This window comes from Cibotium barometz, chromosome 44 (assembly GCF_041138505.1).
Source record: "Cibotium barometz isolate CiBa-2024 chromosome 44, ASM4113850v1, whole genome shotgun sequence".
NCBI lineage: Eukaryota > Viridiplantae > Streptophyta > Polypodiopsida > Cyatheales > Cibotiaceae > Cibotium > Cibotium barometz.
The window spans coordinates 47,829,745-47,845,187 of NC_141089.1; positions in this window are offsets into that span (position 1 = coordinate 47,829,745).

Genomic DNA, 15,443 nt, shown 5'->3' on the forward strand with positions numbered 1-15,443 from the left:
TAGCCCTTCAGTTCTTTATACTGATATTTGTATTTCTCAGCACCTAGGGAGAGTCTCCCTGGCTACTTTGCTTTGATCTCTCCTCTATTTTTATGAGCAGGAGAGGATCTTTTGTAGCCCTATGGGCGTTTTTTATATATTAACTAATGAAAGGATCTTTTCTCGAAAAAAAAAACTCCAAGCATCCCAATAGACCTCAAGGGTTTCATAAGCAATGGGTCCAAAAAGACTTATTGTAAGCACAAGGATACTACCAAGGCAATATGGCAATATGGGTACCAATCAGTGGCCAACACCACAAGCAGTTCAAGTCATAAAAAAGAGAGTAGTAAACATCAACTCCCAACTCAAGCAGGAACCTTGCCAACCTTTGTGTGGAGGAAAAAGACAACTCAACAAAATGGGTTGGGAATTGCCAAAGCAATGACAGTAGCCACTCCGGTTATAGAACTGAACAGGGAACCTAAAGGTAGAAACAAAGAATTTCAGCAAAGGGACACAAATAGAAGCCCTCCACCACAAGGCACAGTAACAACATTGTTCAATTGGGTGGAAGGAACAATTAAAAACTCCCATATAGAGCTAAAATGACTGCATCAACAAATGCCCAAAAGTGCCCAGGTGACCCCTTGGTTCTCGTGCAATGAAAAAGAGAAGGGTGTCCAATGGTTGGATACAAGGTAAGCAGGGTATCATTCACTCATTATGTGCATGTTTGACTACTTGAGCATGCAGAAAAAAACGAGAATGTATCGATCTTATGCATTCACAATTCACAAAGGTTCACGCCATGAACAAATTCAAAAAGATTCACACCGTGTGAACAAATTCAAAACAGTTCACATCGTGAACTAATTCACAAAGGTTCATGCCGTGAACCAATTCAAAAATGTTCATGTCGTGAAACGGTCATTTCTCACGGGCCAATCAAGCAACGCCACTTGGTTTTCTTCATTATGGCAACCGTCCTGTCCGACGACTACGTTATAAAATCAAATTTCTTTCCTCTTCCGTCATTTTGCATCGTGTGACCTTTACTAGAACCTTGTGGTGGGGTGAAGTGGATGTTGGGTGGAGAGAACAACATTGGATTGTGTCGATGTTGAGACTTTTTCCTTGTGGCATTCAAATGCTTACTGGTCTAATGCATTTGATGTGGAGGCAGTGTTTATGGAGTTTAAAAGTATAGGGTTATGATTTTTTGCCACCACTGAGACACTCCTTGTGGCCCAATCAATTCCATAGTGAGTCGTTGTCATCCATCTCCCTCAAGAATGCTGAGTTGATCAAGATGAAGGTGAAGGACTCTTTGATCCTGTGAAGCTAGACTACACTTATGGCACTGTGGCATTGCGAGCCTATGAGATAGTGAGAGGGTGTGTGTGTGTGTTGGGGGAGAAGGCAGCAAAACCATGCTCATTGGTGGTGAGATTAAGGACAAGGTGTGTGCAATGGGAAGGTGAAGAGATGCTGGTGATAGATGGGATAGAGGGGGTTTTGGATAGCCCTACCCACTTTGAGGTCTATGTGAACTTGCTTCAAGCAATCTGGTGATAGATGGGATAGAGGGGGTTTTGGATAGCCCTACCCACTTTGAGGTCTATGTGAACTTGCTTCAAGCAATCTTGGACACCATGACCAATTGCACTGATTATGTAAGGAGCTTCTTCACTCTGCCACTAGTCTCACAAACATGAAGGCAACTATCTAAACACATCAGCGTGATTTCCTCTTGGTATAGCAACATTCAAAATCTTGGCATTAGTGAAGAGGAGAGCCTTGTGGTTGTGGTACACCTAGGGTTCAATCCCACTACAACCCCGTTAGCATATACAACATCAAGATGCATTATGAGACCGGAGACCTAACTGTTGTGTGCATGTATCGGCACATCCTGCTCAATGCACCATAGTCCAAGAAATGGCATGTTGGCATCATAAATGGTAAGCTGCCAGGTCATGGAAGGCTGTCCCCACCACTAATGGAGGTACAGGAACATGGCATAGGTTTTTGAATACTTGTGCAGGGGAATGGAATAGATGTTATGTTTTGCTTTTATGTATGAGAGAGAGAGAGAGAGAGAGAGAGAGAGAGAGAGAGAGAGAGAGAGAGAGAGAGGATGCTTCTACTATAGGCAGTTATGGGAATGTTCTAGATTCTAGGGTTGATGTACTTATTTATTGTTTTAAGGATTATGAAGCTCATCATATTACACATTTTGGATGTCACCTTGGAGGCTTTTAAGCATGGAGGAGAACAATTCTATTCAAATGTTTTCACATCTAGGAAGACCAAAGAGAGATGTGAGTCAATAGATAATTATGGAAGCTTTTGGGATCAGGAACAACAAAGATAGAGCCCATGTTTTGGATCTAAATGAGCCTCTACTGATGATGTAATTATCTCAAGTGATGAGGATATAATACACATTCAGCCTGAAGCAAAAAAAGCGAAAAGATACTAAACGTTCTTTTAGATATGAGTGGAAGCATGTCTATAAATGGGCATATCCTATCAAGGATAGTGATGGAAAGGAAAGGACAAAGTGAAATTGGTGTATAGAGTTTTGAAATGGACAATCTCTTTGCCAAAGAAGGTAGCAGCATTGTTCAAAAGAAAGAATTATGTAAGCATGCCAAGTCAGAATCACATAGGTTAGCTACACAAAGATGAAACATGAGGGAGAAGAGAGAAACTTTGCCTATTCAAATGCATGCAAAGATTTGATTGAAGGAGAAAAGAATCACATAATCAATGTCATGTAGGTTATGTATCTTGTGACAATAATGGATATGTCTTTAGAGTCCTACAAACCACAATGTGACTTTCTTAGGTATATTTGCTCGATATGGATCTAAATGAGCCTACTGAAGATGATGATGTAATTATCTCAAGTGATGAGGATATAATACACATTCAGCAGCCTGAAGCAAAAAAGTGGAAAGATACTAAACGTTCTTTTAGATATGAGTGGAAGCATATCTATGAATGGGCATATCCTATCAAGGATAGTGATGGAAAGGAAAGGACAAAGTGAAAATGGTGTATAGAGTTTTGAAATGGACAATCCCTTTGCCAAGAAGGTAGTAGCATTGTTCAAAAAAAGCAAGAATTATGTAAGCATGCCAAGTTAGAATCACATAGGTTAGCTACACAAAGATGAAACATGAGGGAGAAGAGAGAAACTTTGCCTATTCAAATGCATGCAAAGCTTTGATTGAAGGAGAAAAGAATCACATAATCAATGTCATGTAGGTTATGTATCTTGTTACAACAATAATGGATATGTCTTTAGAGTCCTACAAACCACAATGTGACTTTCTCAGGTATATGTGCTCTATATGTGTGCCCCAAATATTCCTCTCAACAATGATTATTCTTCTTACACAAATAGAACCTCCAGAATGGAATTCTTAAAAGCTACAAAAGAGGTTTATTTTTCAAGGTTCTTTTTTCTCTATTCTAATAGATGATGGCACTGATATTAGGCTTAAGAAGCACTTAATTGTGTACATCACATATCTCACAAGGGAAGGAAGATGACCCTTGGCTTGTAAGTCCGTGGCACTTCTACCCATTCATTCGGGAAATTTTGGACTCACTTTTGGGCCTTTTAAGCTTTTTGAGATTCTAGGGAATATTCCATAAAGACCAATGAGGGTGAGGCTTCTGTTACGGAACTTTTGAGGTTACTTTTTGGTGGGGAGGCCATAACTTGAGCATAAAAACTCTAAATTTGTCGGAGGTTGGTGCCCTCTCATCAAGATCTTTCTAATGATATGTTACATGATATAGTTTTGAGATACTATGGATAGAGATGCACGATCTCCCTTTTCGTAATAGAATGATGACTTGGCATTTCTTAGAGGGCCCAAAAATGAGTCCACATTTTCCCTAATGAAAGACTCAAGGGCTCAGACCAAGTTTGATGCATTGATGAATCTTTTACAAAGAATGCAATTACCATTGACATGATTGATTAGATTTGCATTAGATGGTGCATCATCTATGGTAGGCTCTATAAAGGGTGTGTCTTTTTTTGCTTCATGAGAAAGTACCACATATCATTGGCATTCATTGCATTTCTCACACAGAGAACGTTTGGTTGTATCATATGTATGCTCTAAGTTCTTGGAGTTTTCTTATATGGATAAGTTTTCAAAAAGTAACCAAATTACCTTAACTAGGGCAGCCATTGATTCTTTCCCATAGAACAAGAATCTTCCTAGGACTTACTCTAACTAGCATAACTTGAACGTATCTAAATTTATTGTAGGAATCCACCGATCCAGCCGGCCCATGGGTTTAGCCAACCGCCCAACCACTGAATTGGTGGGATCCCTTTTTATAAAAATTTGGTTCTGTTTTGTCCCAGGTACCAGGGAAAAGAGTTCCTAGGCCCCCTAGCTAGCACTCAAGAAAGATACAAAATAGACACACCACTTACACACCCAATATGAAATTGCCTTTTTCACACATTCAGCTGTCTTTAAAACAAAATTGGAATGAACCATAATGTTTCCATCATAATCCTCAAAATTCTAGTTCAATGTTTTACAATCAGAATGTCATCCGGACTAGACTCCATTTGAAGACCAGCTAGTCAATCAACGAGATCCGATTTCGAGTTCCAGTTCACATAGATAATTCCTTGCCATTCCATCCATATCTTCCTCGACATATGCATGGGTGTCCTAACAGCCACCACGAGCCCATGCATCGCTTGGTCAGAACCCTCTAGGATCCTCCTTAGATGTCCTAGCACTTCACTCAGGGACCGCTTTGTCGGCCCTCGCCCATCGTACCACCGGAAGCGCACCATTTTAACCATACCGAGGCTGGTCAAGACCTTGGCAGACTTTTTCGCGCAGGAGACGTCCTTCGATGACTCCCCGCCAGTTGTTGCAACATAACTCTCCTTCCGATGACTCCCCGCCAGCTGTTGCAACATAACTCTCCTTAGATTAAACCATAAGCCAATTGCTTCCTCCAGCATTCTGGCGTAAGACAGTCCTTTTTCAAAAACAGAGTTTCTATGCAAGTAAGAATTTTTCGTTGAGTTTGATTCCACAAGACCCTTTTTCTCAAAATCCAGACTTTCTTAATGAAAATCACAATTCTAGTATCTTAGTAACCCACCCATCAATGACAATGAATTTCTGACTTATTTCTCGACGATTCTCTAAGGAAAACTTCTCTAAATCACCGATAATCCATTCTTCGTACTGATGAAGAAATGGGAATGGTCACAAGGTTTTACTTAATTTCTGATTCAAGAGATGGGTAAGCATCTTAGTGGCCCACCTTTCTCACATGGTCGTAGTCTACCCTAAATTACTCGAATTTAATCCTAAAGATATTTTCTAAAGATAATTCTTTGGTTTTTTTCCTGATAATATAACTCTGATTTCCATTCGTAATAAGGGAAAATCCAAAATTATGAGAATTCATTCTTTCTTGGACATAATAGAATTATAAATAATTCTTTTTGTTAATATTGAAATTTTATAAAGATAAATCTTTTTCCAATGATCCATTTGTGAATATGCATACATCATTTTATTGAATTATTCTAAATAGAATAATTCAATAAAATGATCCATTTGTGAATATGCATACATCATTTTATTGAATTATTCTCATAGAATTATTCTAAATTATTATTTTCTCCAATTGAAACTCAGCATCAACATGCCCTAAATTTCTATGTAGAATTATGGTGAAACCTTCTCTTTTAACACCGAAATTACTTTAGACATTTTTCTAATTAAAGCACGATGAAAATTCCTATTAAAAAGAAATATCCATGTATATGAATATACCTATTTTGAATTATGACCGAAATTTCTCTTTTAATATTTAAAATGTTTGTACATAATATATCATGAAAATTCCTCTCCTTGTATCTAAATTTTTATGCATGTACATATGTAAAGATAAATATAACAAAAATTTCTCTTTTCTCTATTTAAACAATTTTGCATAAATACTATAAAAGTATTTTTCATAAATTTAACAAAAATCAATCTTTTAGCATAAAAACGTTTATGCCTAGAATATGATGGGAATTCCTCTTTTTGTATCAACAAAATTATGGATAAAATTAAATTCATTTTTTTAATAGAAAATTTTTGCCATAGCTTTGCTGCAATTCCTGAGAATACTCAAAATTCTACTTTTAAATAAATACTCCTAATTATGAAGTGTGGTGGGAATTTCTCTTTTAAACTAAAAATTTTATTATGCATACATAGCATAATTATAAACATCATTATAATTAAACCTCTTGATTAATCTTACAAATATCCATTTATCATTCCTATATGAAAATACTTACAAAAATGTTAGCATAACTCCTTTTCAATCATAAAATGAATTAATATGATTTTTATTAATCATGAATAAGTTTAAAAGAATTAATCATTATTTTTATCTAAATTAAAATCATAAAAATATTTAATCTTCTTCTCTAGCTTGTCAAGCCTAGAGTTTTGATTAAGATAATGAGATTAGCACTAATATCCATCCTTCTAACAAGGATCCATTCAAAAAGATGATTAATCTTTCAAAAAGAGAGATTTACTAATCAAAAATATTAAATTTAAGCATAAAAGATTAGCATTAATCCAATTAAACATTTGGAATCATGAAAAAGCTTGATTTCAAGAAAAACCCATTGATTAAAATGCTTCCCAAGCATTAGAGAGGTTGGGAAGAAGATAACCATTGAGAAAGATAGAAAAACACCATGGATTAAGGCTTACCCTTGGTTTTTGGCGTGATTCTTTTAAAAAGAAGTGAAGCCCACAAGGAAATCTTGGCCACCAAGATGGGGAGGGTAATCTCCAAGGGAGGATGGAGATTTGTGAAGCTCCAGCTTCCCAAAGTAGAGGCAAAATAGAGGGATAATAAAATTACACTAAAATGAAGATAATATTGGCATGTAAATACACAAAGATGAAAATACAAAGGAATTAGGGTCTATTTATAGGTGAGGGAGGCCATTAACCAAGTCCAACTGGGTTCTAGAGGCTTCTAGCTTCAATTTGACCCAATTTGGACAAGTTTTAGACCAGTTTAGCTCACTTTTTGATCTAGTTTGCAGGAGGAGAGAGGAGACATGAAATATCTCAATTTTTTTGAATTAAAAATTCAAGGTAATGATGTGAAATAGGCACCTCCTTCATGAGCCCCCTCCCTCCTTATTACCGAGGTGTCAAAAATTCATTTGTTTACTAATAAACCTCGTTTTTTTTACTAATAAACCCAATACTTAGTCAACTCTTCATCTTATGTAAGAATTTGCTCATTTTTGGGAGATTTTCTTTTATTCTTTGTATTTTTGTCATCCCAACACTTGGATTAATCCTATTGGCCCTTTAGAACCTTATTTGGACCTTAGTCAAAAATTTCTAAAAATGTGGACCCTTAGACAAGGTCTCTAATTCACAGTTAACTTCTAATGCACATTGGAAAATTCTTTTTGAAGTTCTGTTTTTGGAAAATTCATCTTAAATATAAGGAGAAACTTTGTATCCAAAAATATCTCAAAATTGAATTATCTCTCTCTAGAATATTTTCTCTCTCTAGACCAAAAACAAAGGAAAATACTATTTTCTTGCATTCTGAATTAGGGGATGATTACAGGGGACTGAGAGGAGAGCTTATACATCTTTTAGGGTTGAGGAGGAATCTTACATCCTCTCCCACTTGAAAAACGAAAGATGTCCTCATCTCACAAAGTGGGGGCAATCCTTTACCAGCTCTTCTTCTTTCTCCCAAGTGGCGTCCTCTAAAGGATAGAACTTCCACTTGACCAAAAACTCTCTAAGGACTCTATTCCTGAGAGCTTTCTCCTGAACATCAAGGATTTCTTCGGGTTGGAGTTCCATCTGGCCTTGAGTCTAAGAAGTCAACTGTTCATCATCCAGCACATGACTCAGGCTTGGTACATACTTTTTAAGCAAACTGACATGGAGTTCCATCTGGCCTTGAGTCTAAGAAGTCAACTGTTCATCATCTAGCACATGACTCAGGCTTGGTACATACCATTTAAGCAAACTGACATGGAGGCTTCTCTCAGAATTTTTCTCTTTTTTTCCTCATCATTAGGAACGCATAGCCGATTATTGTAATACATGCATCCATCGTCCAATTTGTACCCAAGAACTCGACTCATTTCCTAAGGAGTCTTGCTTTCCTACACATCAGTAGGGTAGCAATATGGGCAAAGAATCTGTCCTGCATGATCTTCTCTCTTGCTTCATTGATTAATGGATTTGACACTAATGTTATTGCAAGCAAGGAGGATTTCCTACTACTGAGTGCATCAGCTACCACATTTTCTTTCCCTGGTCAGTACTTTATCTCAAAGTCAAATTCCTACAGGGTCTGCATCCACCTTCTTTGACATATGTTGAGATCCCTTTGGGCGAAGATCCACTTCAGACTTTGATGATCTTTCATCAAGGTGAATCTTTGTCCCCAAGAGATAATGTCTCCATAACTTTAGAGCATAAACTACTGAGAGTAACTCCAAGTCATAGACAACATAATTCCTCTCATGTGTTCTGAGTTTTCTGGATTCATAGGCTATTGCATGACCTTCCTGCATAAGTGCACCTCCTAGGGCAAAACCACCACTGGCATCTGTCACTACCTCAAAGGGTAAGGAAAAATCTGGCAATTTAGGACAAGGTTGGTTACTAAAACTGTCTTCAACTTATCAAAAGCACTCTGACACATAGCGGTCCAATGAAATAGGGTGCTCTTCTTGAGAAGGTTAATCAAAGGAGGGGATACTATTTGAACATTCCTGGGTATAAAGATTCTATACCACCCGGTTAATCCTAGGAATCCTCTGACTTCTTTCACTATTTTAGGCTGTGGCTAATGGGCTCTGGCCAATCCACGACTACTTAGATTTTAGTGAGGTCAGGAGAAATCTCAGATACTATAAATCCCAAGTATTCGACATGGGCAGCATAAAAAGTGTACTTGCTCTTTTTTGCTAAGAGTTGGTGTTTCCTTAGGATCTCCAGGACTTTACGCACATAATCTTCATGATCAGCTGCATTCTTGGAGTATCCAAGATGTCATCGAGGAAGACCAGAACAAATTCATCCAAGTATTCTCTGAGGATGTCTTGCATGAGGCGATTAAATGTTGCTAGGGCATTTGTCAGTCCAAATGGCATGACTGTAAATTCATAATGCCCATATCGAGTATTGATGGTGGCTGTTTTGGGGATATCTTGATCTTTAATTCTGATCTGGTAAAATCTAGATTTGAGATCTATCTTTGTGAAAATTTGGGTTCCACTTAGCCGATCCAAAAGTTCATCAATCCTAGGAATAGGATATTTATTTTTGACTGTTAACTGATTTAATCCTCTGTAATCAATATAGAGTCTTAATTTTTCATCTCTCTTTTTTTGAAAGAGAACGGGCGCACCCCAAGGTGAAACACTGGGTCTTACGAATCCTTGCTCTAGCAGTTGTCTTAATTGCTCCTTAAGGATAAGTTGTCTTAACTGCTCCTTAAGGAGCAGTTGTCTTAACTGCTCCTTAAGTTCTATGGCTTCAGGAACTGGCATTTTATATGCATGCTGGGCTACTGGTTGAGCTCCAGGAGTTAGCTCTATCTCATGATCTACTTCATGAGTCGGAGGCATCTCATGATCTACTTCACGAGACGGAGGCATCTCATGATCTACTTCACGAGTCAGAGGCATCTCAGTCAGCTCTTCTGGGAATACATCAACGTACTCACTTAGCCATTCTAGTTCCATAGCCTTGCATTTTCTGTCTACTGGATTCATTTTAACGACATAGACAGTTTGCCTCTTTTTGAGTCCCTTTAGTAATTTAGAAGCTTTGACTAAGTGCAGAACTGGGGATCCAAAAATTCCAGTTCCTTGGACTCGATTCACGTGCAGGTTGAGGAACGAGATGGTTCCATTGGACTCGATTCACGTGCAGGTTGAGGAACGAGATGGTTCCATTGTGACAGTGAATGTCAGCCTGATTTTTGTGGAGCCAATCCATTCCAAGGATTCCGTCATAGATTCCCATCTAGATTAAACTCAATGCGGTCTATCTCATGGTGTGTGAAAAGAATCTTCCCACTAGCCAATTCTACTTGCATAGGTTTCCCTGTTTTCTGATCTAGGACTAACTTACGCAAGCATCCAGGGGAAATAAAAGAATGTGTACTACCTGAATCAATCAAAAGCTTAAAGTGCTTACCCTTGTATTCTGATGGAGTCTGAAGGATTGAGAACTAACGATTTTTCCCTTGACGTTCAGTGGTGGCATAAATCTGTCCTCTTTCTTCCTCCACTGCATCAGCTATTGTGACAGCTCTGGCAACTGCTGTCTAGGGTGGGACTCTCTCGCTAGCTTCCCCAATTTCGAGAGGGGGTTTTGAGACTATTTTGCATTGAAGCTGCAGAGGCTGAGCTGGCACTCTTCTGGGGTTGCCCTGATTTCGGCGAGGGGGACCTTGATTGGTTTGATATGAAGGAGTCGGTCTCTACATTCTAGGACCTTGGCTTCCTTGGCCAATTGACATAGAAGGAGTTGGACAACCCTTGAGCTGGTGCCAAAAACCTTGACAGCCGAAACACCTGTTTTCACTTCGAAGCTCTTTCTTCTTCATCCTGGAAAGAGCCGGAGTTCCTGAAATAGTTCTCTGAGGAAAAGGTCTTCCTTCATTTCTAAAACTTCCCGTCTCTTGGTTCTGATTGGGACCTTGGTGTCTTTTAGGAGGTGGAAGGTTGGAAGTACTTCTTGGGGTTTGGAACCTTTTGAAGGATGAGGGAGCTGGCTTTGGCGGGACCTTAACAACAAAGGCCTTGGCGAAGTCCTTTGCCATCTGCATTGCATCAGCCATGGAAACTAGCTTGGCATTCTTTACCAGGGTGTTCAAAGGTTCATTCATTCCTCAGATGAACCTAGCCATCAGCTGTTCCTCATCCAGTAATGGCGAGTATTTGAGGAGAAGAGCAAACGCCTGTGGTGGTATTCCTCTATGGTACGGCTTCCCTAGGTTAGCTCCCAGGAACTCATTCATCTTAGTTTGCAGGAAGCTGGGAGGACAGAATCTCTTCCGGAGGTATGCTTTGAGATCATCCCACGTGTCTGGTGTTCCAATCCAGACGCTTTGTTTCACGGTGATTTCTCCATGCTACTCTAGCTGTTTCTACAATCTTTAGCCTGGCAATAGCAATCTTACTTTTCTCATTGTATCCAGTGACATTGAAGTATTCTTCCATGGCTTCGATCCACTTTTCCACAGCCTCGCCTAAGTTTTTCCCTTCACCCTTGAAGGGACCTAGCTGAGATCTGTGAAGAGCTTTGCGAACATCGGGGTCAAGCTCTTCCTCATCCGTGAAAGGATATAGCAGTCTACCACGATTTCCACGTCTCATGATTCTGCCAAAACTATACATGGTTAAATTCCTATTTGACTTCGTCTCGAGATCTTAAGACTTAAGAAGTTCAAAATTAATTACTTCAAACAAGGTAATCGTTCTTACTAGAGATCTACGACATACATCTACCACATACATCTAAGTGCCTAGTCGTACACAAGAAGAGGGGAAGCCACATCAAGAAGAAGAAGAACATCTGATGATAGAATAGACTTTTATTGCCGAAATTTTATTGCCGTTTTTTTTCCATTAGTGATGTTTCTCAAAAAAACTTATATTATTGATGAGTCTTATTATCTTGTTCACAAGATGTTGTCATGATCATGATGTTTAGTACAGCTTAGAGTATCTTTTTTGGGATCAAACTCATGAATTTAATCAAATATGATCTTTTATTTTATATTCTATTTCAAATGAGTGATAATGGGGTTGTGTATATTTCATGGTGAATTGTGACTATCTTTTATTTTGATAGTTAATTTCTTGTAGACAAAAAAGCACCATTTTCTAATTCTAAGTAAAGAATATATTCTACATTACATAGGAATGCGTGAATTATAAGTAGTTTTAAAGAATATTAGATCTTGTCATTGACCTTGTTTTTCCATTTTGTTATTTGACATGAAAAGTGAAAAAAAACCGTGTTCAAATAAGCAATATGTACATTTTTTTAAAGAAGTTTGAAACTTTGCTTATTTTGTAAAATTTCTAAAAACATTTCTCTTCAATGTCTCTAAAAGAGTGTAAAATTGATCAATATTTAGGACAAGTGAAAAATCAACACAGCTTGTTGCAAAAATGACAACTCATGACTCATTTGTCGTTTTTCATGACTCGCTGTTACTTGACCAAAACTAGGGCGACCTTACAAATGGCTAGGTCTAAAAAACTAGGAGGTCACTAGAAATAAAATTTTGAGGTGGATTTGGACACTTGTCCAAAACTAAGTCCCTAGTAGATTTGGACACTTGGTCAAAACTTTTGAGAGAATTAGCATTAGAGGGAGATGTATATGGGTGGTTAGGTCTTAAAAAGTAGGGTATGATGTGTATCCATATCAGATATAGATTCAGACACCTAGGTAAATACTAAAGAAGTAGCATTGGATGGGAGAGGGTATATAGAAATGGCTAGTTCACATGAGATCTTTATGAGGAAATTCATATCGTATATAGATTTGGACAATTGGCCAAATGTAGATTGAGTGGTATTGGATGGAGTGATATACATATAGAAATGGCTAGGTTCATAAAATTATGATGATAGAATTCCATATTATAGACAGATTTGGACACTTGACCATTTCTTTAAAGAGTTGTGGCATTTGGAAGTGGGAAAGAGATATATACAAATATTTGGGTAATAATCTCCCAAAAAAAAAGTAGTCCATGTATTCGGTGGAGTTCAAGGATTTGGACACCTGGCCATCATCTCAAAAATATTCATATTGTGTATAGATTTGTACAATTGACTAATTCTATATCAAGTGGTAAGTGAAAGAAGATGATATTAATGATAGATTAGCAAGCCAAACGTAAGGCCTTTGATGAAGAGAAATCTACATTCCAAATTGGGAAAATGTATATTCTACTAAATTGAACTTGGACACTTGATTTAATTTGGAGAACTGAAGTAATGTATTTTCTTATGAAGGAAAAATGTCATCTCAATTTTCTCACAAAAAAATGTGTCAAGTTGATTATCAATAATGTGATGGTGGCTATAGGGAAGATACATGTAACCCATGAGGAAGATGTGTGTCATGGAGAAACATTTGGGAAAGACTACGTCTCTATGAGCATTGATAAATGCTTCAACCATGACATTGCACTACTATTCCTAACTTTAGATGCAGGCAAAAGAGCCGATGTAGTCAATAGCATTGTCAAGTGGTGTAAGAATTCTCTAGAGAGCTTGGGTGTAGCACCTAACATTCAAGAAGGTTTGGGTTCAACCATGGATGGTGGTGATGATTTGTGCTATATGATGAAATTTCCATCCGTGAAGAGAGTTGGAGAGAAACATTTGTGTTGTTATGGTCAGAGGGCAAAGAAGAATGTGTTGGGAAAGGGGTCATGTTGTTGGTCTTTCCATATGAGGCTATTGGTTTTAAAGTTTCAGGTGGAGATGATGTGGGGATGGTGGGTTGATCAAGTCATCCAACAAGTTTAGCCATCAGTACCTTCTTTAGGTAATGATATCAATCTCATTAGGTGTCCTCTTAAAAGACTCACATTTGAGGATGGTTTAGCACTCCTCTCGTTGAAGAGGATTCCAATGATATGGATGACCAATTTCATCGATAAATGTGTTGATGCTCTAACTAAAAAGATGAGATACTACATGGCGAAGAGGCAACCCAAAGTTTTGGGCATAATAGGGAATTCAAAGAGGACAACACTAGATGTTGTTTTCCATGTAGCTACAAGGGATGTGGGAACAAGATAGTATAGCTTCATATTCAATGGTATGGAAGTATGTTCAATAACATGGTATGAGATACATGGTATTCCAACTACAACATTTTACAAATATAGGGGTCAGTTTTTTAAGAATGGTATACGAAGGTCAATGCACTAAAACAAGGGGTTTATAATAAATGCATGGGATCACATTGAACTAGGAAGGACAATAATTCAATAATTTATACAAAATAATTCTGAGCAGATGCCTAACAAGAGCAGAACAATGACTGATGGTTCTAGGGAAACCCAACTAGTTATCCCAGATGTCTACAAGCAAGTGGACATTTTGAATAGATTAATATGACGTTGAAGCATCTCAATTGGAAAGAAATGTCAACATCAACATTTGGTAGGATTAGAATATAGAATTCAAGCATGTAAGCCTTGCCAAAACAAGTGAGTTTTCAAAGTACACTATATGCAATGGAATAAAGGATCAATTTATAGCCACAAAATGCCAAGACAAATATAATAGATTGATGTGCCAAAGAAAAGCCCACATGTTGCAACAACTTAGTTGTAGGAACCTTTACTATGCTTAGAGATTGACCTCAAAATTAAATCCTAATAAGTATTTATGCATAATACATGATACGATAGACCAGAAGAAAAGAGTGATCTGATATTGAAGGAGCATTCCAAGGAGACTAACAAGTCAACACAATTGTGAGTGTCACTACCGAGAATGATAACCCATGGACATGGACAAGGGCACTATGGACATTTTGTTATCAGCTTATGGCCATCTGATCCAAACTTCACAATAGGTTTTTTTTCCTTGTGTCTAAGAAACCTTGAGAGGTGTGTCAGATACGAGTATGGAGATCTCTCCCACCACCAGCGATGGTATGCCCAGATCTGCTAGCACAATGTTGAATGCTTTAAACTCTAGAAAGGTTCTTGATGATCAGTATTACCTGCATGATGTACCTGCATGATGGATACACGGGTGCTTGTGTTCAACTACATTTGGGTTGTTGCAAGATTAGGATGTCCAATTTTGTCCAGTTTATGTTGGACTGGGACAATGCTTGGAGAGCGAATTTTGGGGGAGCAAGATACTTCAAATGAGATCAAGCAACTAATAGAAAATATACATGCACTCAAATTAACCCAATATAACTTAAATTAATATAAATTAGTCTAGATAATCAAAATTAAACAAAAATACAATGAAATGATTTAAAAATGATATCTCCATACTGAGTGATCCTTTTTTTTTCATAGATGCACCATTATAAGTACATTAGTCCCTATAGGTTTTAGATGATTTACATCAAAAATATAATTTTAATAATTAGATTACTAATATTTACAAGCCTTCTAATAGCCTGGAAGAATTTTGGAAAAGAGATCATTAAAAATCCAACCATTGGATTTGCAATTTTGACTAACCACCACATTCTAAAAGTGTCTCACTATCTACCACTCTTTTGATCTACAAGATTGAGCATTGTAAGTGGTAGTTATTGTGGGTACAAAAAGTGGCGTATATTATAACACTTTAAAGACTTTGAAATATTTAAAGAAAATAGACAAATAGC